This window comes from Lycium barbarum, chromosome 9 (assembly GCF_019175385.1).
Source record: "Lycium barbarum isolate Lr01 chromosome 9, ASM1917538v2, whole genome shotgun sequence".
Lineage (NCBI taxonomy): Eukaryota > Viridiplantae > Streptophyta > Magnoliopsida > Solanales > Solanaceae > Lycium > Lycium barbarum.
The window spans coordinates 2970022-2997335 of record NC_083345.1 but is presented as its reverse complement, the minus strand read 5'-3'; the positions used below and the strand labels follow the sequence as shown (position 1 = coordinate 2997335).

Here is a 27314-nt window from a genome sequence, read left to right as displayed (position 1 = left end):
TATAGAGAGAGGCACAATACAACATAAAAAAATCAGTTCTACGGTAAACTTGATGGTTATAGTGAAATATTGATATAATGAGTGATTGTTATTGAGATGTATGTAGTCTTTTTGGAAATCACTCTCTAGTCCATACACGTAAATAATATTTTCTGGATCTCATTTACTAATATAACCAACATAATCAATGGGCCATATTTTTTCTGAAATTCTTGACAAAAAATTTATGAACTTCTTGCACTAGCATAATCATCAATAAGAATTAATTTGCACAAATTAAATTGATCTTTAAATTACAAGTTCAAGAGAAGTTGATTTATCCTTCATTGAATGGGTGATTTTTATTACAAAATGTCCAAGTCTACTTGGACTATTCGAAATGATACGAAGCAAAGGGTTATTCATGCTGAAGTCATGCGCTTCATAAAAGTGTGCACTTCAAACGATGACATGCAAAGTGATCAAAATATAGGAGGAAGCGTTCTTTGGATCTCAACTTTGAGAATTTTGATTAATATCAGCATTATTATATTAGAGATATTGAAATAAGTTATTTTAATTTCTGTTTGATCATTACAGTACTATATTTTTATGATTTGTATGTTGCGATAAGTGTGCAAACTTCCACTTCTCTGTTCATCTTGGTCCAAATTATAGTTCTACCTATTTATCCAAGTGAACCGACCCGGTAGTTATAAATTAAATCCTTTTTATATGTAATGCATATCACCTTTCAACCAACACATATTTGCTTTCAATTTGTTCAATTTCATTAATTTCCTTTATTATCTTTCATTAGGTTCCTAATAATATTGGAAAAAAGCTTACCCGGGATATTTTCACCAAACCATACTAATTACCGCAGTTCAGTGATAATTGAGATGAGAATATGTTGATATTAACTATTTTATAGTGATAACTATGTTTGTGAAGACATTAGACGTGTTATGTATTTATTGGGTTAGTGTGAAATACTCGGTCAATACGACTTCATTGAAGACAGCACAGATACTCTCTTCCTTCATAAGCTCAAGATAATTTATTCTCAAACATTACTGCACATCAACACACAATTTTTCGTCAATCACTCAGTAATAGAAGTGGTTGTGTTATATCCAATGTTTTAGAACTACATTTTTGCTCCTATTTATCCTCAAACATTGACAGGTTCAACAAATAAGAGGGTAATCTTGTCTTTAAATTCGCTTTGAGCCGTCGCGAAATCATTTTCTTCAAAAATGTCGCAATATTGATAACCAGTTCGAGGACAAACGTTGGTACTTCATGAGTCAAAGAGAGGAAGTCTGTGTTCATGTCTTTCCATGCATTTGTGATTCTCTTCTCAGCCTCAACATTTGCCTCTTGCTTTGAAGCTCCATATTCTTTCATGTAGCATTCAATAAATGAAGCTATATGCTGTCTTTGTTGTTCGAACTGCACCCAATAAATTTCAATATGTTCAATACAACTATTATGCGTTCAAATAACTTATGCTTTTAGATAAAATGGTCACACAATTCAATATGAGGGGCCGTTTTGAGAATATAATTGAGTAAATAAAAGTGAATTATTTCTAATAACTTAAGCTTCTAGATGAGATTGATGGTCACACGATTCAATAAATACAGTATAATACTTACATCATGTCCAATAATATCGCCCTTTAATCTGTTGATTGCTGATGATGCTCGAAGAACCAAAGGCTCATTGATCACCCATTCAAAAGTCTCTTTGGCTATAGATTCCTCCATAAGACTCAAGGAAGTTGTTGCAACCATCATACAGGTAGTAGTTACATTTGCATTCTTCATGTACTCCTCACTATTTGGAATATAGCCAGCATTTAACCATTGTGCTTCCTTGAAAAAAGCTCTAGCCAACTTTTTCATCTAAGAAGGTGAATAAAACAAAAATGTAGAATTAGATAATGTAAAAAACATTATTAAGCAAATAAAAATTGTGTTCTTTCCACCTTAAGCTATTGTAAATAAAAATTAGTGTGCTTGGCACATGAAAAAGAATCATGCGTCCATCTTTATGACAGACTTATCCGTTTTTAGTCCATCACTTTGTGACATGCTTAATTTTTATTACGTCCAATGTTTTGAGACCGATCAGCAAAATCCATCTCTAATTGAGACGGAAATTATATTCCATCACGAATCCATCACAAATTAATAATTTTTGTGGAGTTATTTTGCATTACAAAGATTTTGCGACAAGCGAATGTTGGGCGGACAAAAATTTGTCATAAATCTGTCACAAAGTCAAATTTGAGATGAAATTGTGACCATGAGAACTAGATGACATTGAAGGCATAAGTGAGTAAAATAAACTTGTGCCCTCTCTAATTATAGTTTTATGTTTTTAGACGAGATGATCATTCAATTCTTTGTAAGTATGTTAAGGTTTGATTCAAAGAAATGAAGCTTAGGGAGCTTACCTCATATTTGGCATAGTACAGACGATCCAATTTACCTTCTCTGATCATTTTCTCTTCTATTTGAGTATAAATGTCTACCAGTGCTTGATAAGTAGGTCTCAGACTGGGCGGTACTGAATCAATCGCACTAATGCTGCATCTGTACGTTAAGGGTTTGAACCATAATTACAATGCTAAATTTTCACATTTCTATACAAATTATCTCATAGTAGTAAATGTAGTTGACGCATGTTTTTTTTCTTAGTCATCAATGATAAAATTAAAAGAGTGATTATGTTTTAGACAGTAAAAACTTACCCGCACTTATCGATTGCATAAGTGAAAGGCACAAGTTCATCATAAGTTGCAAAAGCATCATAGGTGTCATCAATAATAGTGTATATGGTGAGTACTTTCGTCATCATTTCTCTTGCACGACTATATTGAGGCTCAAAGTATATTCCTACTGTATAAAAGTGACACTCCACCAATCTATCTCTTGCATATGGAAATTTCTCCGCAAAATTCAGATCTTTCCACCACCTATAGAATGAGGGTATCGGTTAATTCTGCAAATCTATCTCATTACACGAAGTATATGTACTAAAGGTGAGACTGTTTGAAGACCCTGTTTGAAAGTAATCCGTCCAAGTTAAACGGATTGGGTCATGACTCTGTTTGTTGTCTTGATCTGATGATTAAATACAAAATGACCCATCAAACTAGTGGGGCAAAACGGGTCAAAATAGTATAAATCGAACCCAAATATACACAATTAAGTTTGAAGATTGTGAATTATGTACATTTCGAAGATCAACTTAGGCTAATACTTTAAGAAATACATCAGCTTTCACATTTTCTTTAAATAGTAAAAGATAGAGAGGAGAAGAGGTTTGTCGTATCGGGCGAGTTGAATTATGACCATTTATTCGAGCAAAGAAAATTTTGAGTGCATTGGACCATGTTTATTGATTTGACCCATTATGACTGACGCAATCGGCCCATAGGTTATACCATATTCATGTGAATGAAGAGGATAAGATTAGTGTATGTACCTTGCAAGCTCGCCAAGCTCTTTTTGGTGAACCTTTTGCACAATATTAAAATCAATTTTTGCAAATTTCAAAAGCAAATCATTATGTGATTCAATGTTCTCATAAATACTTATGTATTTTCTTGCTGTCATCCTTGGTAGATTTGTATGAATGGGCTGGCAAAAGGCTTCACTAAGTTGGGCCTTGAGCGAGTTGCTCATTTTAGGCACCATGGACTCGAGATGAGTGATGGTAAAACTCAAAGCTTCTTCAAGAATCTCTTCCCCATGTACTCTTAGATGTGCTGCTTCGTATAAACTTAATAATCCTTGGACGTCTTTAGTAAGAGTTTCCTTGAACTTTCCGTCCTGGTTAGTGAACTTTTTGAACACATCTGAAAGAGTAGGTAATGACTCTTTTAGTACAAGGACAAAATCAAGACTAGCTAGTGAATACGATACTCGATATATGTTTTTGTTCTGCCTTTTTAATATGATGACAATGTTCGAGTCGTCTTACACAAATATTTAAAATGTCAACAACAGAAATTTCATAAAGCACAAATCTATATTGAAGTTAAAACGCGATGGTTTATATTGTTCGCTATGTAAGAGAGAGCATATTCAAATATGAAATATTGGATTTTGTTATTTTATCAACAACATCATCATCAAATTGTTTCTTTCCACATGTTGTATGTTTATACTGAAATTCAAGTTCACTCATATCTGACTACCTCAACCACATTTCCAAAAGAAAAGTACTATATAACCTAACACTGTAAGAAAAATTATACTAGTCTTGTGGCTAGGTAACAAGGATTATACGTAATAAGGATTAGACATTCTTCAAAAATTAACGTCCTCTTGAAGTATTTTATGTTGAAAATATAAGAGTCAACAAAAGTGCACCCTCTTAAACAATTTAAACTATTGGATTTGATGATCACACACTTGAACTGTACCTGAAGATACGTAATGCCTGTGTTGTCTCATTAGTCGAAAACGAAGAGCAACAACGTAAAGATCGTCATCATTCTCACTCTGTTACGACTCATAAAAGATGTTCTGAATGGATGTTTCAATCTCATTTTTGAAATGATATGCCACTCCCAATCGTTGGATTGCATCAATCAATTCAATTTTGTGCGTACTATTATCAGGAGTTTCCACTAACATTTGCCTGACTTTTTCTTTTAGCTCTTCAAGTTCAACTTTTTCTTGAGTACTAATTTCCTGCACGAAGAATATAATTATGCATTACTATTACTTGACTACCTAGCTTTAGACAAAATAGCTGCAAATGCAATGCCATATTTGACTTTTGCATCGTTTTTTTTCTCCTACAAAATATTTATGACACTAAGGGGTGGTTTAGTCGGGAAGATTGAAAAAATAATCCCACCATATATAATAAAAGAGATAAGGGTCAAAAACACACTTAAACTATAATTTTTGTATGTGTGTGTGTTTCATACCTGAACTATTCGAAGTGAGCAAAACACATCTAAACTATCACTATATAGTTAGCAAAACACACCTGAACGTTGACTAGACTAAAACTTTGACCTCAATCACCTAAATGCGCGTGAAACAAAATTTTATTAAAAAATTTCGTCCATTTGGCATATGAAACTGCTATATATTTGCCGATTGACAATATATAGTTTAAACTCATCTAGGAAAAGAATTATTTAAGCAATTTAAAGTTAAAACTCAAATTTCAACACTGCTTTGTAAAAATCCTACGTACGCCACTGACGACAAAGATTTTAAAGTATATAAGTATATATGTGTATGTCATACAGTGAGTTGAGGAGTGTAGGAGAGGAAATATTCTCCCCAAACTGTTGAGTGAAAATTTGCCAGTGGACGTGTAGCAGTACTAGGAGAATCAACCATTGCTCCACTCATCTTTAATTTACTCATATTTTGCTCTCTGCCTATTTTTCCTAGAGGGACATACGAGTGTGTATTTTTTACTGTGAGTTTAGTATTGTTGGGGAGAAAATGATTTCCCCAAACAATTGATTGAATATTTCCCAGGTGACAACAGCTCAGAGAAGAAACCATTTTTTTTCTTTTTCTCTTTCTAAAATTGTTTTTAATCTGGTAAGAGTTGATGGTTATATGGTGAAGTATTTATAGTGCAATTGAGACGGGTGAAAAAAAAGTTGAAAGGTATCTCTAAACGTGTGATCACTTATTGCCCAAGCATATAATGTATAGTACTAATTTTGTACTACGTAGGACTGAGATATCTTACAAGACTTACGTGGAGTTACTGTATGGTGAGTTTAAGTAATATCCTGTGTAAATAAATAATTTTAAACCGTCCAAATAAAATTGATATGTAAACCTTCTCGAAATAGAATTTAAAATCTTGAAAATAAAATATATTATCTGTTACAACAAGTGAAAGTAATTTGATTGTGTAAATAATATTTACGTTGATAGTGTATACTCTCTCACTTCGTTTCAATTTGTTTGTCGGTTTGACTTGGTATGAAGTTTTTAAAAAATAAAAACTTTGAAGTCTTATGATATCTTAAACTATACATATGTTTAATATACCAAAATTATCATTCAATCGCGTGATTCTAAACATACTATATGAAATATTGAAATTAAAGATTAAAAAAAAAACATTTTTTTTGAAGACTAAAAAGAAAACGGAAAAGAAAATCACGACGACCGACTTGAAACAAATGGAATTGTAATGATGACGTAGATTTATATCCGTCATTTAATAAGTTTGCTTACGTCGATTTATATCTGTCATTTTGCTTACGTCGATTTATGTCCGTCATTTTGTCGTGCTGTGTGAAATTGCTCAACGTACTCCTAGAGCCTACTTGGATGAGCTTATGCCTATAAGCTGTTTGCAGCTTATAAGTTAAAAAAATAAGTTGGAGTAATTTAACTTATTTTTTTTTTTGGCTTATAAACTGTTTTCAGCTTATAAGCTGCTTTAGATTAGTTAAGTCAAATAGGCTCAATTATTTTTTTGAGCTTATTTTAAGAACAAAATGACTTTAAGCTGGCCAGCCAAACACTCAAAAAAACTAAAAACAACTTATAAGCAACTTATAAGCAATTTATAAGCCAATCCAAACGGGCTCCTAATCATGAAATCACTCAACTTCTAATTAGAAGATTAAGTTTTCTGACTACAATGTAGTACTTCTTGCTCTTCTAGTCATGACTAGATGATGAAAGCATGTGCTATCACGAACCAAATATAAAAAATAGTATCACACTTTTTTTTAATCTGTCTTAAAAAGAATGATACGGAATATATTTTTATGTTTAGAAATCATTTAACTTGAAACTTTTCATTCTATCTTTAATGAAATGATTTAAATCCACACAAATATCTATGACTTGTTTTAGACCACAAGTTTTAAAGATCTTTCCTTTCTTTTTTAAACTTTGTATCTAGTCAAACTATGTCACATAAATTATGACAGAGAGAGTACCTTTTAGTAATATAATTATGAATTTTTTATTATAGAAAGTATTATAATTCAATTAATTGAAAATATCAATAAATTATTTTACTTAGTCTGCTTCTCCCATATATGACTTTCCTGGTTTGGTTCTCCAATTGAAAGATTTGAAATACACCTTCTCCTACTGAGTTTCATGTCATCATCTCTTTCCACTCAACAACACTGAAAAGCGCTATCATGTGTTAGCATCTATTGTAGTCTTAAATTTTTAAGTATAGACCAACTTCATCATTTTAAGAAAATATGTGTGTTCTTGACAGTTTATATTTCGTCTTCTTAATATTATTCCTCATTATTTGTGTGAGACATATGTGTCTAAACTTATATCCAAAGGTATAAGTTTTAAATTTTTTGGTTTTATGACTTCTTTAGGGGGTTTTTGTGTTCAATTTAAATCGTTATTTATTTTTTCATGAATTTCTCTTCTTTAAATTTTATCTAAGCGTACCTTTACTATTTTCTGAACTTATTACCATTATTTAAATGTTTTTTTTCAATTGTCTCCTAGGTGTTCACGTGGACCCCACCTTAATTATTTTTTTAACTATATTAATACTATTGTAGAACTGTTGCCCCCCCCCCCCCCCCCCCCTCTTAATTTTTTAATTTTATTTTTAACTATATTAGAAGAGTGAGTGGATGACGATTCAACCCACTCTTGTAATATAGTAGAAAAATTACTCAATTTTCACTAATTTTCATAATAAATTATTTTGCCCATTTTCTGATGAAAATTTCCAGAAAAGTTCATATTCTCTAATTTAAAAAGTTATTTTAAATCTTAACAAGCTCCCATCCAAATAAACTGCATATGATTAAGTTGTAGCTTCATTTTAATCTCACGCAAGAAACAACATGTAGTTCTTTTTTTAAAAATAAATAAATAACGGTTCTCCGTTGCGTATTATCAAATTCATTTCCTATAAAATATATATATAAATTGTTACTAATTAAATTTATCCGAAAAAGTTATCTATACACGTTAATATTTACGGACTTACTTCTCATAGTCTTGTTTGTACTTTGGGGTGTGGATTATTAATATCCCAAGTGACGATGTGGCCAGAGGAATTTTCTACTATATATAAGTGGGAAAGGGTGGACAAACATAGCAAATGACTAATTGTACAAAAAGTAGAATGCATTGTTCTATAAACTTGGCTGTATCTCATTGGCAAATAGTTTCTTCCCACTTCTCATGTCTACACTTAATAAGCCTTTCACCTCTATTGGTTGACACATGTTTTAGCAATTTCGGATATCTGCTTCCTTTTCTATTTTTAATTCTCACATAATAATTCAGTCTTCGGATGGCTATGTATATTTCAGAAGTTTAACATTAATTCTACCTTCTATGTGTTTATTTTTTAGGTCCTCACGTGTTCACAGTGTCTCAATTGTTCTTTCATTTTCTTCATTTGGCATATGCTCCCTCTGTCTTAATTTAAGTATCTAAGTTTGGCTAGATATGAAGTTTAAGAAATAAAGATAAACTTTTGAATCTCGTGGTTCTAAACTAAAAATCTGTATAATATAATAAAATATCTTTTGAATCTTGTGATTATAAACTTGACATGCAGGATATTTAAATTGTCAACTTATTAAATATAAAAAGAGGCAGACATAACTAAAATAAGATAAATTTAACAACAATTGAAAAATTAAGGGGAAAAATAAGAGGAAAATAAACAAAATATGGATACTCACTAAGGAGAATCGTCGTATCCTTTGCAAAATATACAAACCATAAAGACTAACTAAAGTGAGTTACCAAATTAATTATGCTGGGTCCCGTGCATCGCACGAGTAAATAAAGATAGATTTTTGAATCTTGTGTTCTAAATTAAAAATGTGTATAATATAATAAAATATCATTTGAATCTTATGATTATAAATTTGACATGTAGGATATTTGAATTGCCAACTTACTAAATATAAAAAGAGGCGGACATAACCAAAATAAGACAAATTTAACAACGATTGAGAAATTAAGGGGAAAAAATAAGAGGAAAATAAACAAAATACGGAGACTCACTAAGGAGAATCGCGGTATCATTTGGAAAATATATAAACCATAAAGACTAACTAAAGTGAATAACTAAATTAATCACAAAATATAGAGACTCACTAAAGAAAATCGCGGTATTCTTTGCATAATATACAAATCATAAAGACTAGCTAAAGTGAGTAACTAGATTTAAGGACTTTTGTACTCTTAACTTGTGTAAAGTGTCACCATTTTCCTCATTGTTAATTTATCATCTTTCCTCACTTTATTTTTTTCGTTTCTATTTTCCTTTGCTTCTTGATTGGTAGGGGAAGCTTTAAAAAATAGGTTTTTTTAATCTATAAGCACTTTTGAAACATAGATCACTAGTGGAGCCACAATAGAGATTGTAGGTTCGACAAAACCCAAGAGCTTTGGTCCAGACATTGTATTTGTACTCAGAAATTCACTTAATTTGTATAAAGGGAAAATACATTAAAACCCCCCCAACGTATAGCCAGATTAATTATGACGCACCCAACCTTTGCGGGCGACCTATTACCCTCCCAGTCTTAATTTTTCTTTATTTTTATACCATTTTTTGGCTGACGTGGCAAAAAAAAATTGAAGCCTAGTTGCACAGTGGAGAGTGTTGCACACTCCCCGCCACGTCACTGTCACGTCACCGCCAAGTCACTTCCACGTCACCGCCACGTCACTGCCACTTTTTATTTCATTATGATATTTATGTTAAAATAATAAATTATACTTTGCATGTGGTACGATCACACATTCTTCCTCCAGCGGCGGCGACGATGTGGCGGCGGTGTAGCAGCGGCGGCGGTGGTTGCTGCTGCTACTGCGGTGGCAGCGACGGCGGTGTGGCGGAGGTGGTTGCTGCTGCGGCGGAGGTGGCGGTGTGGCGGCGGCGGCAGCGGTGGTTGAGGAGAAAGAAGAAGAAAGAGAAAAATAAGAAAGCCATAATTTATTTATTTTTGCCATGTCAGTCAAAAATGCTACTAAAATGCCTAAATAACTAAATAATTAGGCAAAAAATGCCTAAAATGCCACGTCACTGCCATAATTAGTAATGAATAATGTTCACTCGCCATAAAAAAAAAATTGCCACGTCAGTCGAAAATGCTACTAAAATACTAAAAAATTAAGACTGGGTGGGGGGGGGGGGGGGTAATAGGTCGCCCGCAAAGGTTGGGTGCGTCATAATTAATCTGGCTATACGTTGGGGGGGTTTTAATGTATTTTCCCTTTGTATAAACAATTTATACAAAACCCAACAAACAAAAAGATCATGGTCCAGAATCCATAAACTTAAAACTATGGATTTGACCTTGGCGAACACAAGTTGCTGCTCTATAATATTAATAAAAAGAATTTGTCAAATTGATTAACCCAACACTAACACCTACTCTCTAAGTATTTTTTGGAGAAATATTTTTCAAATTCAACAGATTTTAATAGTTTCACCGAACAACTATACATCCAATTACGACATTTCAAGTGGGTTTTAGTTCAGTGATAAAGGACCGCCCGTAGAATTTAAGTGTATAAGTAGTTATTCCGAACAAATTATGAAACTAACTTAATTATGTATTTAACCTTTCTCATATATATACAAGGAGCAAATAATTGCACTGCATAGCATGCATGCACTCGATTGCAACAAACGTTTTACGTATTTATATTCGTTCAAAAAGGAATTAATATAAATATAATGTACATACAATGTTAAAATTAAATATAAAATTAAGAATTTGTTGATTAATACTCTTTACGTTATTGTATTTATTATCATTGTTGTTTGGTCTGTATAAAAAGTTCAATTAATTATAGTATTCGTTGTATAATCATATATATGTGATCCACATAATTAGCAATAGTTAAATTCAACCTATAATTACTAATTTCATTTATCACGAATAAAAACCAATTTTTAACATAAGCTATATCAATCATGGATTTGTCTACCACACCAACGAAATTAAACTATGACAGCATTAATGTGAAGATTATTGCCCGTGGTGATGACGAAATACTCACAATATAATTAGTTTTAAAGTGTGACAGTAACTTATAGACCTTAACTCGATTTGTTTGTGATATCCTCTTATAGAAGCGAGATGTTAATAGTTTCTATCATTTTAAATTTACCTAGTATCATCGAATGATCGTCTTCGTGATTTAATTGCATGTTAATCGAAGTCAGAAGAACGATTTTGAATATTTATGTGTACTTTCCTTTTTGATAACCAGGAAAGTCATAGACTTGTAATTTTCCCAAGTTCTTTAGTTATTCATTTTGGGTTTTTATTTGCTAAAAATTAAACCCTATACGGTTAACTAATTGTTAGATAGATTGGAGCTCTTTCTGTTAGGGTATACATTACCTTGGATTTATTGTTATAATATAAATCGTGTAATTCTTTGAAGTACACAATAAAATAAAAAAAAGAGTAAGGCATTTAAGAACAAAAATGAATCCTTTTGCAGAAAATAAAATACGATTGACTATGTATAAAATTTTCATTATCATTTTAAAACAATAATTCTGTTCATGTGCTAATCTTCCTTGGATTAACTTTTTTACAAATTTTTTGATCAATTTTATTAAATTATAGATGAACGTTTCAAAGATAACTTTATTTGGCTCAAACTTACGACTCCATATTAAATAAGTGAAGCTCCCTCACTCTCTAGCTAGATCCTTCTATCATGCGAGGAATTAAGTTTGCATATATATAATTATAAACAAGACTAAATATATCACATATATAGAGTATTTTATATAATTCCTCTGGTTCATATTATATGGTGTTTTTAGCCTTTTCATTTAGTTCAAAATAAATAAAATTTTACATAATCAAAAAGATATTAATTGTTCTTTTGCAAATTTAACCTTATATTTAGATAAATAAGTGAGTGTTTATAAATATGTACTATTTTATTAAGGATAGTTTAGTGAAAGCACCTCTTACTATATAGAGGTGGGTGAATTCTTAAGGAATATGGACCGAAGGAAGTATTGTTATATTCTATGTCAAAAATTCATTATTCTATTATTAAGTGAAATCATTTAAGTCAATATTTTTATTTCCAAATATGCATATGTAGTTATAAGGTTTTACAAATTGTTTCATATATTTGTTGAATTTGGTTCTCTTATCAAATTTACATTATTTGTCATATCATTTATTCATACAATTAATTCGAATAAATAGTGAAATTATAGATTTCCAAAAATCTTCAGGTGAAAATATTTGAAAAATTACATACTACTAAAGCATTTTTTTTATTTGGGATATACTTGAGAGGGGTGTAAAATTACCCCTAATAATGCAATAGACAAAACAAATTTAGCCACAAATTAATGGCGCGTGGAAATGAAACCTTCTATTGACATGTTAGATATTTGTACCATGGCAGGACATAAGCCAGCATTTAAGACGACTGACAGGAATTAAAAGATGGAAGTAGACGGCTGACACATGTCTTTTTATTGAAGCAAACATGGGTTAGGATGAAATACCAATATTACCCTTGGTGCTGGACATAAGCCAGCATTTAAGAGGACTGACAGGAATTAAAAGATGGAAGAAGATGGCTGACACGTGTCTTTTTAATGAAGCAAGCATGGGCTAGGATGAAAGATCAATATTACCCTTGCTCGTCCAACACTTCACATTTCTATATATATACTAGATGGCCTATGCCCATGTTGTGCACGGGCCCAACACTTCGAATTATAGTGTATCTATGTATATATAATTGTATTTAAATAATAATAATAATAATTATATATATATATATATATACTATGTTCAAAATGCGATTAATATAATATTATAGTTTGTGCTCCGTATCTAAAACTTTATTTTATTCGTGTTTGCTACGAAAATTTATTAATACTTTCTAAAAGAGAAGACTTGTTTTAAAGAAAACTATTTTTCTTTCTTGAGATAAAATAATAGCAATATTTGTTGATATTTTCAATTTTAATTCAATTAATTTAAAAGTGTAAAATACTTATTATTTTTTATCAAAATTTGATTTGGATAATTCTAATTCACATTATTAAATTAATTTTACATGTTTGAAACGAAACAAAGTAGAAATTAATTTTCTATTTAAACGAAGAAATGCTATTTTTTAATTTTTAGTAAATATTTTCGGTTTAACTCATTTTACTTGTAGAAAAATAGAAGTATAATAAAGTATTTCTATCTACATTTTAGAAGAGTTGGTAATATAAAGTATAAAACGTCATTTTTTTGCCCTTAAATATAAAAGTGGGTGGGACCACAAAGGATTTTTTTACCCTTAAATAAAAAAGTAGGACCGAACACGGACGACGATCTTATCTCTATAAACCGACTCTTCTATATAGTAGTAATAGTAAAATAATACATATAATTTTTTTTATCAAATTTTGATTTGGATAATTTTAATTCAAATTATTATATTAATTTTACATGTTTAAAATGAAACAAAGTAGAAATTTGATTTTCTTTTAAATGAAGAACTTCTATTTTTTAATTTTTAGTAAATATTTTTTGTTTAACTCATTTTACTTGTCCTGTTATTTTTTACACGGTTTTTTAAGGAAACGTCAATTCGAATTATAATTTCACTAATTTACCTTATTAATTATTTGATCTCCATTTAATATTTTTTTTCTTTTATGACATTAATCTCATTTATTAGAGTAAGGAAAAAATGAAAAAGTAATTAAATTCTATCTTATTTTTTCTTTTCTCATTTATTAGAGTAAGGAAAAAATGAAAAAGTAATTAAATTCTATCTTATTTTAATATATAAGTATTTTAAGTATGTTGCTGTACAATAATTTCATTTGCTCCCACTAATGAGTTGATACGCATGTGGCAATGAATCCATCATTATTGATTTAATTGTTTGATTTTCTAAACACTTTTTTTTAACATTGTTTGTTTTTTTGAATATGGGATTCACTTTTTTTTTTTAATATTGCTTGATTTTGTTAATATGGGGTTCACTTTTTTTTCTCGTGAGTTTGGACGTGGTGGGTTCCACTTTTTTTTTTTTTTAAATACTGGTTTGTGTTTAATATGGGGCCCACATTTTTTTAATACTGGTTGGTGTTTAATATGGGGCCATGAAGAACTTCTATTTTTTAATTTTTAATAAATATTTGTTTAACTCATTTTACTTGTCATGTTGTTTTTTCCCGTGAGTTTGTATGCGGTGGGTTCCACTTTTTTTCTTCTTTTTTTTTTTTTTAATACTGATTGGTGTTTAATATGGTGCCCATTTTTTTAAAAAAAATTAGTTGTTGTTTAATATATATGGGGCCCATAATTTTTAACATTATTTTTTTTAATATGGGATTCACTTTTTTTTTTTTAATATTGCTTGATTTTGTTAATATGAGATCCAATTTTTTTTCCCGTGAGTTTGGATGTGATGGGTTCCACTTTTTTTCTCTTTTTTTTTTTTAATACTGGTTGGTGTTTAATATGATGCCTAATATTTTTTTTTAATATTAGTTGTTGTTGGGGCCCACAATTTTTTTTTTTACTTTTTTTTCGACATTGTTTATTTTTTTAATATGGGATTCACTTTTTATATATATATATATATATATATTGCTTGATTTTATCAATTACGGGATACTCTGTTCAAAATACGATTAATATAACATTGTAGTTTGTGCTCCGTATTTAAAAATTTATTATATTAGTGTTTGCTTCGAATACGCACGTGGCAATGAATCCATCATTATTGACTTAATGAGATACTTTGGAAATTACATGAATATTGTTTGATTTTTTAATATGGAGTGCACTTTTTTTTACATTATTAATTTGCACTATTTTTTTAATATTAGTTGTTGTTTAATATATATGGGGCCCACAATGTTTTTTAATATTCGTTTTACACTATATAGAAGAGATGGGGCTCACAATTTATTTTTTTTAATTAAAGTGGAACGGACGACGAAAACATGAGCCCCAACCGGCTCTTCTATATAGTGCAAACTAGATGGCCTATGCCCGTGCTGCGCACGGCCCAACACTTTAGATTATAGTGCATATATATGTATGTAGTTGTCTTTAAATAGTGATTTTACATATATATATATATATATATATATATATATTATGTTCAAAGCACGATTAATATAAAATTATAGTTTGTGCTCCGTATCTAAAACTTTATTATATTAATGTTTGCTACGAATACAAAATTGGCAAATTTATTAATATTTTTTAAAAGAGAAGACTTGTTTAAAAGGAAACTATTTTCCTCTCTTTGAGATAAAACAATAGCAATATTTAAGTATCAGTTGATACTTTCAATTTTAATTCGATTAATTTAAAGGTGTAAAATACTTATTATTTTTTATCAAATTTTGATTTGGATAATTCTAATTCAAATTATTAAATTAATTTTACATGTTTAAAACGAATTAAAGTAGAAATTGATTTTCTATTTAAACGAAGAAATACTATTTTTTAATTTTTGGTAAATATTCTTGGTTTAGCTCATTTTACTTGTCATGTTGTCTTTTGCATGGTTTTTAAGAAAACGTCGATTAGAATTATAATTTGACTAATTTACCTTATTCATTATTTGACTCCATTTGATATATATTTTTTTTACGACATTAATCTCTTTTCACATTTATTAGAGTAAGAATAAAAATAAAAAAGTAATTAAATTCTATCTTATTTTAAAATATAAATATTTTAAATATATTTATTTTAGTAAACATAACAAATAAATGACATGGCGGAATATCAAATATAACAGTTTAATATCTAGATTAGATCTCAGGCTAATATAAAACAAAATTGTATGGTTTGACTACTTAACCTTTTGAACAAAAACAATTTTATTTGCTCCAACCAATAGATTGATACATATACTATGTTCAAAACACGATTAATATAACATTGTAGTTTGTTCTCCGTATCTAAAACTTTATTATATTAGTGTTTGCTACGAATACAAAGTCTGCACTTTTTTTTTTTGACGTTGTTTATTTTTTTAATATGAGATTCACTTTTTTAATTTTATATTGCTTGATTTTGTCAATATGGGATACTATGTTCAAAACACGATTAATATAACATTGTAGTTTGTTATCCGTATTTAAAACTTTATTATATTAGTGTTTGCTACGAATACAAAGTCTGCACTTTTTTTTTTTACATTATTTTTTTTTTAATATGGGATTCACTTTTTTTTATATTGCTTGATTTTGTTAATATGGGGTCCATTTTTTTTTTCGTGAGTTTGGAGGTCGTGGGTTCCACTTTTTTAATTTTTTTTAAATACTGGTTGGTATTTAATATGGGTCCATGAAGAAATTATATTTTTTAATTTTTAATAAATATTTTTTGTTTAACTCATTTTACTTGTCATGTTATTTTTACACAATTTTTTAAGAAAACGTCAATTAGAATTATAATTTCACTAATTTACCTTATTAATTATTTGATCTCCATTTAATAGTATTTTTTCTTTTATGACATTAATCTCTTTTCACATTTATTAGAGTAAGGAAAAAATGAAAAAGTAATTAAATTCTATCTTATTTTAATATATAAGTATTTTAAGTATGTTCCTGTACAATAATTTCATTTGCTCCCACTAATGGGTTGATACGCATGTGGCAATGAATTCATTATTGATTTAATTGCTTGATTTTCTAAGCACTTTTTTCATTATTTGTTTTTTTAATATGGGATTAGTTTTTTTTTTTTAATATTGCTTGATTTTGTTAACATGGGGTCCACTTTTTTTTTTCGTGAGTTTGGATGTGGTGGGTTCCACTTTTTTTTATAATACTGTTTGGCGTTTAATATGAGGCCCATAATTTTTAAGTATGCTACTGTACAAAAAAAATTCATTTGCTTCCATTAATGGATTGGTATCCATGTGGCAATGAATCCATCATTATTAATTTAATTTTTTGATTTTCTAAGCACTTTTTTTTAACATTGTTTGTTTTTTTAATATGGGATTCACTTTTTTTTTAATATTGCTTGATTTTGTTAATATGGGGTCTACTTTTTTTTCCTGTGAGTTTGGATGTGGTGGGTTGCACTTTTTGTTTCTTCCCTTCTTTTTTTTGGGGCCCACAATTTTTAAGTATGTTATTGTACAATAATTTCATTTGCTCTCACAATTTTTAAGTATGTTATTGTACAATAATTCCATTTGCTTCCATTAATGGATTGATACCATGTGGCAATGAATCTATCATTATTGATTTAATTGTTTGATTTTATAAGCACTTTCTTTTAACATTGTTTATTTTTTTAACATGGGATTCGTTTTTTTTTTTTTAATATTGCTTGATTTTGTTAATATGGGGTACACCTTTTTTTCCCGTGAGTTTGGATGTGGTGGGTTGCACTTTTTTTTTTTTTTTTTTTTTTGGGGCCTACAATTTTTAAGTATATTGTTGTACAATAATTTTATTTGCTCCCACTAATGGGTTGATACGCATGTGACAATGAATCTATCATTATTGATTTATATAGTTATTTGATTTTCTAAGCACTTTTTTTTAATATTGTTTATTTTTTTAATATGAGATTTTTTTAAAATATTGCTTGATTTTCTTAACATGGGGTCCAATTTTTTTTCCTGTGAGTTTCGATGTGGTGGGTTACACTTTTTTTCTTCCCTTTTTTTTAATACTGGTTGGTGTTTAATATGGGGTTCACAATTTTTTTTAATATTAGCTATTATTTTTTTGTTGTTTAATATATATGGGGCCCACAATTAAAAAAAAATTGAAACGGATGACAAAAAACGGACGACGAAATGTGAGCCCAACTGGCTCTTCTATATAGTGTAAATGTAAATAAATGTAAATGTAAATGTAAATAAGATTCACTTTTTTTTTTATATTGCTCGATTTTGTTAATATGAGATTTACTTTTTTTTTCTCGTGAGTTTGGAGATAGTGAGTTTCAATTTTTTTACTTTTTTTCTAATATTGGTTGATTTTTATTTTTTTATTTTTTAATATTAGTTGGTGCTTCTATAATAGTTACTAGACGGTCTATGCCCGTGCTGCTCACGGGCCCAACACTTTACATTATAATGCATTTATGTGTATGTAGTTGTCTTTGAATATATATTTATATATATATATATATATAATTGTAGTTTGTGCTCCGTATCTAAAATTTTATTATATTAATGTTTGTTACGAATACAAAATCAACAAATTTATTAATACTTTTTAAAAGAGAAGACTTGTTTAAAAGGAAACTATTTTCCTCTCTTTGAGATAAAACAATAGCAATATTTAAGCATCAGTTGATACTTTCAATTTTAATTCGATTAATTTAAAGGTGTAAAATACTTATTATTTTTTATCTCATTTTACTTGTCATGTTGTCTTTTGCATGATTTTTTAAGAAAACGTCGATTAGAATTATAATTTGAGTAATTTACCTTAGTCATTATTTGATCTCCATTTGATATATTTTTTTACGACATTAATCTCTTTTCACATTTATTATAGTAGGAATAAAAATAAAAAAGTAATTAAATTCTATGTTATTTTAAAGTATAAATATTTTAAGTATATTTATTTTACCGAACATAACAAATAAATGACATAGCGGAATAACAAATATAACAGTTTAATATCTAGATTAGATCTCAGGCTAATATAAAAAAAAACTGTATGGTTTGACTACTTAACCTTTTGAAGAAAAATAATTTTATTTGCTCCCACTAATGGATTGATACGCACGTGACAATGAATCCGCCATTATTGACTTAATGAGATACTTTGGAAATTACATGAATATTGTTTGATTTTTTAATATGGAGTCCGCTTTTTTTTTTGACATTATTGATTTGCACTATTTTTAGGCATATATATATATATATATATATATATATACACACACACACACTATGTTGAAAACATGATTAATATAACATTGTAGTTTGTACTCCGTATCTAAAACTTTAGTATATTAGTGTTAACTAGGAATACAAAGTTCGCACTTTTTTTTCACATTATATTTTTTTAATATGGTGTTCACTTTTTTTTTTTTTATATTGTTTGGTTTTATTAATATGGCGTCCACCTTTTTTTTACAGTGAGTTTGGAGATGGTGGGTCCCAATTTTTATATTTTTATATTGCTTGATGTTGTTTAGTATGAGTTCCAACCTTTATGGGATGCACTTTTTTTTGGGACATTATTAGTTTGTACTATTTTATGTATATAATATATATGCATATACTATGTTCAAAATACGATTAATATAACATTATAGTTTGTGCTCCGTATCTAAAACTTTATTATATTAGTGTTTGCTATGAATACAAAGCCAACACTTTTTTTTAACATTATATTTTTTTAATATGGGGTTCACTTTTTTGTTTTTGATATTGCTTGATTGTGATAATATAGGGTCCACTTTTTTTTTCCCATGAGTTTGGAGATGGTGAGTTTCACTTTTTTCTTCCTTTTTTTTATTGCTCGGTATTATTTAGTATGGAGCCCACTCCTTTTTTTTAAGGGACAACGGACGACGAAGCATGGGTTTATATAGTTTTTTTAATTTTATTTTTTATAGGGTCTTTGACATATATATACATCTTAAGGAGAAATATTTATGAAACGTGACGATAGTTTTATATTTACAAAACATAACATTACAAATCCTATACAAAACATGCTTTATTTTTTTTAAATTTTTTATTTTTAAAAAAATTATTTTTAAAATTATTTTTATTATTTTTTTAAAAATTAATATTTTTTTTCGCTCACAAACTTATGTATGAAAGTTGTATGAAATGTGTATATCTCGCTCAAGACTTAAAAAGTTTGCTAAAAATTTAGTGTATGAAAACGGTATGAAAAATGTATGAAATGTGTATATCTCGTTCAAAGCTTAAAAAATTCGCTCAAAATTGTGTGTATAAAAACAATATGAAATTTGTATCTTGCTCATGTTTTAAAATTTCGCTCACATTACCGTATATAAAATTCATGTTAGATTTCTGTAAAATTAATACAACTACAATAACATTGTATATAACTTTGATACAATATTCAAGACTTAAAATAATCGCTCAAATTTTTATGTATGAAATGTGTATATCTTGCTCAAGGCTTAAAAAGTTCGCTCAAATTTTATGTATGAAGAACGTATGAAATGTGTATATCTTGATTAAGGCTAAAACATTACACTCAAAATTTTATGCATGACAACAGTATGAAATGTGTATATCACCCTCAAGACTTAGAATTTCATTCACATTTTTTATATATAAAAGTTCATATTAGGTTTCTCGAAAATTAATATAACTACAATAACATTGTAACAATTTTCATACAATATTCAAGGCTTAAAGTTTTCGCTCAAAATTTTGTATATGAAAATTATATTAAAAATTTCGCCCACACATACATATTTCATGCATTTCTCATACAACTTTCATACATAGAAATTTGAGGTAATTTTTTAAGTCTTTGAGAAAAAAAAATTAAAAAAATATATATGTCATGTTTCGTAATATATCGTTATGTTTTGTAAATAAGGAAAACTATCGTTACGTTTCGTAAATATTTCTCCTTAACATGTATATATACGTAGTTTTCCCTTTTTTATATTGCTTGGTGTTGTTTAGTATGGAGCTCACCCTTTTGAACATTATTAGTTTGCATTATTTTTATGCATATAATATATATACACACACATGGGATACTATATTCAAAACACGATTAATATAACATTGTAGTTTATGCTCCGTATTTAAAATTTTATTATATTAGTGTTTGCTACGAAAACGCACGTGGCAATGAATCTATCATTATTGACTTAATGAGATACTTTGAAAATTATATAAATATTGTTTGATTTTTTAATTTGGGGGCAATTTTTTTTTAACATTATTAATTTGTACTATTTTTTTAATATTAATTATTTCTTAATACATGTGGGGCTCATAACTTTTTTTGAAAAAAAAAAATTGGAACGGATATATATACACCTTAAAATTATGTGGCCCGCATTTTTTTTTATATTAGTTGTTTTGTTTAATAATAGTTGTTTTGTTTAATATATATGAGTGGGGAATTAAACATGAGTGGGGCCTACAATTTAATATAAAAAAACGGATGACAAAAGTGCCATAAACTGGCTCTTCTAAAGAGTACAAACTAGATGACTTATGCCCGTGCTGCGCACGGGCCCAACACTTCGGATTATAGTGTATCTATGTATATATAGTTATGTTTAGATAGTGATAATATATATATATATACACACACACACATTATGTTCAAAATACGATTAATATAACATTGTAGTTTGTGTTCCGTATCTAAAACTTTATTATATTCGTGTTTGTTACGAAAATTTATTAATACTTTTTAAAAGAGAAGACTTATTTAAAAGAAAACTATTTTCCTCTCTTTGAGATAAAATAATAGCAATATTTAAGCATTAATTGATACTTTCAATTTTAATTCGATTAATTTAAAAGTGTAAAGTACTTATTATTTTTTATCAACTTTTAATTTGGATAATTCTAATTCAAATTATTAAATTAATTTTACAAGTTTAAAACGAAACAAAGTAGAAATTAATTTTCTATTTAAACGAAGAAATGCTATTTTTTAATTTTTGGTAAATATTCCCGGTTTAGCTCATTTTACTTGTCATGCTGTCTTTTGCATGGTTTTTTTAAGAAAATGTGAATTAGAATTATTCATTTGATATATGAAAAAGTAATTAAATTCTATCTTATTTTAATATATAAGTATTTTAAGTATGTTGTTGTACAATAATTTTATTTGCTCCCACTAATGGGTTGATACGCATGCGACAATAAATCTATCATTATTGATTTCATTGTTTGATTTTCTAAGCACTTTTGTATTTTAAGTATGTTACTGCACAATAATTTCATTTGCTCCGTCTAATGGGTTGATACGCATGTGGCGATGAATCCATCATTATTGATTTAATTGTTTGATTTTCTAAGCACTTTTTTTTTTAACAATGTTTGTTTTTTTAATATGGGATTCACTTTTTTTTTTTAATATTGCTTGATTTTGTTAATATGGGATTCATTTTTTTTTTCCCGTGAGTTTGGATGTGGTGGATCCACTTTTTTTTTTTAATTACTGGTTGGTGTTTAATATGGGGCCCCAAATTTTTTCTTTTAATATTAGTTGTTGTTTAATATATATGGGGCATTTTTTTTAATTATTAATTATTGTTTAATATATATGGTTAATATATATGGGGCCCACAATTTTTTATTTTTGAAACGGGCGGTACATGATTTTTTAAGGAAACGTCAATTAGAATTATAATTTCACTAATTTACCTTATTAATTATTTGATCTCCATTTAATATTATTTTTTCTTTTATGACATTAATCTCTTTTCACATTTATTAGAGTAAGAAAAAAATGAAAAAGTAATTAAATTCTATCTTATTTTAATATATAAGTATTTTAAGTATGTTACTGTACAATAATTTCATTTGCTCTCACTAATGGATTTTTAAGTATGTTGCTGTACAATAATTTCATTTGCTCCCACTAATGGGTTGATACGCACGCGGCAATAAGTCCATCATTATTGATTTAATTGTTTGATTTTCTAAGCACTTTTGTATTTTAAGTATGTTACTGTACAATAATTTCATTTGCTCGCTCTAATGGGTTGATACGCACGTGGCAATGAATTCCTCATTATTGATTTAATTGTTTGATTTTCTAAGCACTTTTTTTTTAACATTGTTTATTTTTTTAATATGGGATTCATTTTTTTTTTAATATTGCTTGATTTTGTTAATATGGGATTCACTTTTTTTTTTTAATATTGCTTGGTTTATTTAATATGAGATTCACTTTTTTTTTTCTTCTCTTTTTTTTTATTACTGGTTGGTGTTTAATATGGGGCCCAATTTTTTTTTTTTAATATTAGTTGTTGTTTAATATATATGGGGCATTTTTTTTAATTATTAGTTGTTGTGTATGTTGCTGTACAATAATTTCATTTGCTTCCACTAATGGGTTGATACGCATGCGGCAATAAGTCCATCATTATTGATTTAATTTTTTGATTTTCTAAGCACTTTTGTATTTTAAGTATGTTGCTGTACAATAATTTCATTTGCTCGCTCTAATGGGTTGATACGCATGTGACAATGAATTCATCATTATTGATTTAATTGTTTGATTTTCTAAGCACTTTTTTTTTAACATTGTTTATTTTTTTAATATGGGATTCACTTTTTTTTTAAATATTGCTTGATTTTGTTAATATGGGATCCACTTTTTTTTTCTTCTTCTTTTTTTAATTACTGGTTGGTGTTTAATATGGGGCCTAATTTTTTTTTTAATATTAATTGTTGTTTAATATATATGGGGCATTTTTTTTTAATTATTAATTGTTGTTTAATAATATATATGGGGCCCACAACTTTTTTGGGCCCATAATTTTTTATTTTTGAAACGGACGACGAAAAGTGATCTCACCCGTGCTTCTATATAGTGTAAATATAAAATAATAACTAGACGGCGTATTTTGAATTATAGTGTATCTATATATATGTAATTGTATTTGGATAGTGATAATATATATATATATATATATATATATATATATATTGCTAATAAACGCACATAACTATGTGCTAAAACTCACACATAGAAAACTTGACATAAACCTCTTTCTCTTTCAATAACCTATATATATATATATATATATATATATATATATACACTATGCTCAAAACACGATTAATATAACATTTTAGTTTGTGTTCCGTATCTAAAATTTTATTATATTAGTGTTTGCTATAAATACAAAGTTGGCAAAAATTTATTAATACTTTTTAAAAGAGAAGACTTTTTAAAAGGAAATTATTTTCCTCTCTTTGAGATAAAACAATAACAATATTGAAGCATCAGTTGATACTTTAAATTTTAATTTGATTAATTTAAAAGTGTAAAAATACTTAGTATTTTTTATCAAATTTTGATTTGGATAATTCTAATTCAAATTATTAAATTAATTTTACTTGTTTAAAACGAAATAAATTAGAAATTTATTTTCAATTTAACCGAAGAAATACTATTTTTTGATTTTTGGTAAATATTCTCGGTTTAACTCATTTTACTTGTCATGTTGTCTTTTGCATAGTTTTTTAAGGAAACGCCAATTAGAATTATAATTTGACTAATTTACCTTATTCATTATTTGATCTCCATTTGATATTATTTTTTCTTTTACGACATTAATCTCTTTTCACATTTATTAGAGTAAGAATAAAAATGAAAAAGTAATTAAATTCTATCTTAGTTTAAAATATAAAAATTTTAAGTATATTTATTTTAGTAAACATAACAAATAAATTACATGGCGAAATAGCAAATATAACAGTTCAATATCTAGATTAGATCTTAGTCTAATATAAAAAAAGAAAGAAAATTGTATGGTTTGGCTACTTAACCTTTTGAAGAAAAGCAATAATATGAGGTCCATGTTTTTTGCTGTACAATAATTTCATTTGCTCCCACTAATGGGTTGATATGCATGTGACAATGAATCCATCATTATGGACTTAATGGGATACTTTGGAAATACACGAATATTGTTTGATTTTTTAATATGTGGTGCACTTTTTTTTGACATTATTTGTTTTTTTAATATGAGGTCCATATTTTTTTTAATATTGCTTTTTTTTAATTGCTTAGTGTTTAGTATGGGACTCACCTTTTTTTTTTTGGAACGGACGACGATCCACTGTATAGAAACTGATGTTTCTATATAATGGTAATAACATAATAATAAAATTTGTTAGCAAAAGCTCAAAAAATAAGCATCATACGTCAGATATCTCCATATGCCAAGTAGGTGATTAAACTGTACATGGTGATCAAAAGTTGGACAACACAAAAGGACTTAATTAAAATGACATATTTGACCCTGTGAGGATGACCAAAAAGTCCATAAATACTTGTTGTGACCCTCAGATAGTACCGGACATTTTGTGCACTAAATTTCTTCGCCTGGATTTCCAACTCTACCAAGACAAATTCCTTTCGAAAGATGTCTTTATCAATAATAAAACAATGGGAAAATAACGTTTTTGGTCCATGAGTTATTACCTTATTCTGATTTTGATCTTTGTATTATTTTGTTAAGCACATTAAACCTTCAGTTAACCTAAACGTGTCTTTAAGCTAACAGATATAAAATAGTTAACAGAATTCAAATTTAAAAAATATATTTAAAGAAGAATTTAAAAAAAATACGGAAAGAGATATTTTAATACATTTTCTTTGAATATCTATATCTTCATGCACCATGGTTGATCGTTGGTTGTTCTTCCAAATTTTTTTGGTCTAGCTATAAAAAAAAAGTAATTAGGTTAATTATTAATTATAAGATTAAGGTTTCTTAAGAAAAAGAGTTATTTTCTTTCTTCATTTCTCTCTTCATGCTTCAAAGAAAGAGCATAACAGAGGCGAATTAGATGAATTTTTCTTCTTAGTTTATGCTTCTCAATGTTAGTCATGGTGGTGACCGGTGACGCTACAGTTAAAAAAAATGGATCTACATCTCCCTTTCTGTTATCTTTTTTTCTTCTTTTTTATTTTATTTTATACGTGCCAACACGTGTCATTTGATCCTGTGAGGACGACCAAAAAGTCCATATATGTGATATTTGTTACAAAAGCTCAAAAAATAAGCATCATATGTCAGATATCTCCACTTGCCAAGTCGGTGATTAAAGACAAAAAGACTTAATTAAAATGACACATTTGACCCCGTGAGGACGATCAACAAGTCTGTATCAGCATTTATATATAGTAGTAAAGTAAAGTAATGTGTATGTTGTACAAATTCTTGAAAGCGCGTTGAATTGGTCGGTAGTTTCCGTGAAAAATTGGTTTGTACTTTCGTATACATGTGAACTTTCTTGCTGATTTCTCCAGTACGATATAATTGTGTGTACTTTTTGGGGGTACATATGTTTTTTTTTTTTTTCCTTTTTTCGTTCAAATTCTTTTGTTAGTGGTTGTTAGAATAATTTTATCTAGACACAAGAAGGAAGAAAATGAAGAAAAAGTGTTCACATGACACGTGTTGGCACGTATATCCATAATTAGGATTAATAGCTTGTTTGGCGAAATTTATTGTGGAAAGGCAAAAGATGATTTTTCTTCAAAGAAAATGTTTACTTTTAGAAATTTCACGTGTTTGGTCAAGCTTGTAGAAAAAGTGTGTGAATTATTTTTGAGGACAACTTATGTATTTACCTTTTCTCATATATAGTCGGAACAAATTAATTACATTGCATAACATGCATGCACTAGCAACACACGTTTTACATATTTATACTCCTTCAAAAAGGAAGTATCCTTGATATTGAATTACGTATGACAATTTTCATAATAATTTCTTTAACTGAACTCTGCAGAAAGCTTTAAGGACTTTTGTACTCTTAACTTGTGTAAAGTGTCACCATTTTCCTCATTGTTAATTTATCGTCTTTCCACACTTTATTTTTTTAGTTTCTATTTTCCTTTGCTTCTTGATTGGTAGGGGAAGCTTTAAAAAATAGGTTTTTTTAATCTATCAGCACTTTTGAAACATAAACCACTAGTGGAGCCACAATAGAGATCGTAGGTTCCACAAAACCCAAGAGCTTTGGTCCAGATATTGTATTTGTACTCAGAAATTTACTTAATTTGTATAAACAATTTATACAAAACCCAATAAACAAAAAGATCATGGTCCAGAATTCATAAACTTAAAACTATGGATTTGACCTTGGCGAACACAAGTTGCTGCTCTATAATATTAATAAAAAGAATTTGTCAAATTGACTAACCCAACACTAACACCTACTCTCTAAGTATTTTTTGGAGAAATATTTTTCAAATTCAACAGATTTTAATAGTTTCACCGAACAACTATACGTCCAATTAGGACATTTCAAGTGGGTTTTAGTTCAGAGGTAAATGACCGCCCGTAGAATTTAAGTGTATAAGTAGTTATTCCGAAATCTTTCAATGTAGTCATTTATTAGGTAAAATTTATGTTAAAAGAGTGCACACGTAAAATTAGATTATTTAATTTTCGTACTTTGAAATAAAACTCAATTGATATGGAAGGACTAAGATTTGAATTTTTGATAACTTTTAAATTTAATAATATTATAAGTTATTTGTGTGTTTTTTAATTGAGAACTTATCTGTCACGACCCAACTAGGGGCCACGACGGGTACCCGATACTTGTACCGAGCACCCCTTATCTCGTATCGTACTTTTACTACTAGGTGGGCCGTAT

General features: G+C 28.4%; 1 pseudogene; it reads right to left on the bottom strand.

The window, feature by feature from the left end:
• Positions 1–1022: 1022 nt before the first annotated feature.
• LOC132609039 (sesquiterpene synthase 14b-like) lies at positions 1023–5547 on the bottom strand (annotated as a pseudogene).
• Positions 5548–27314: the final 21767 nt, after the last annotated feature.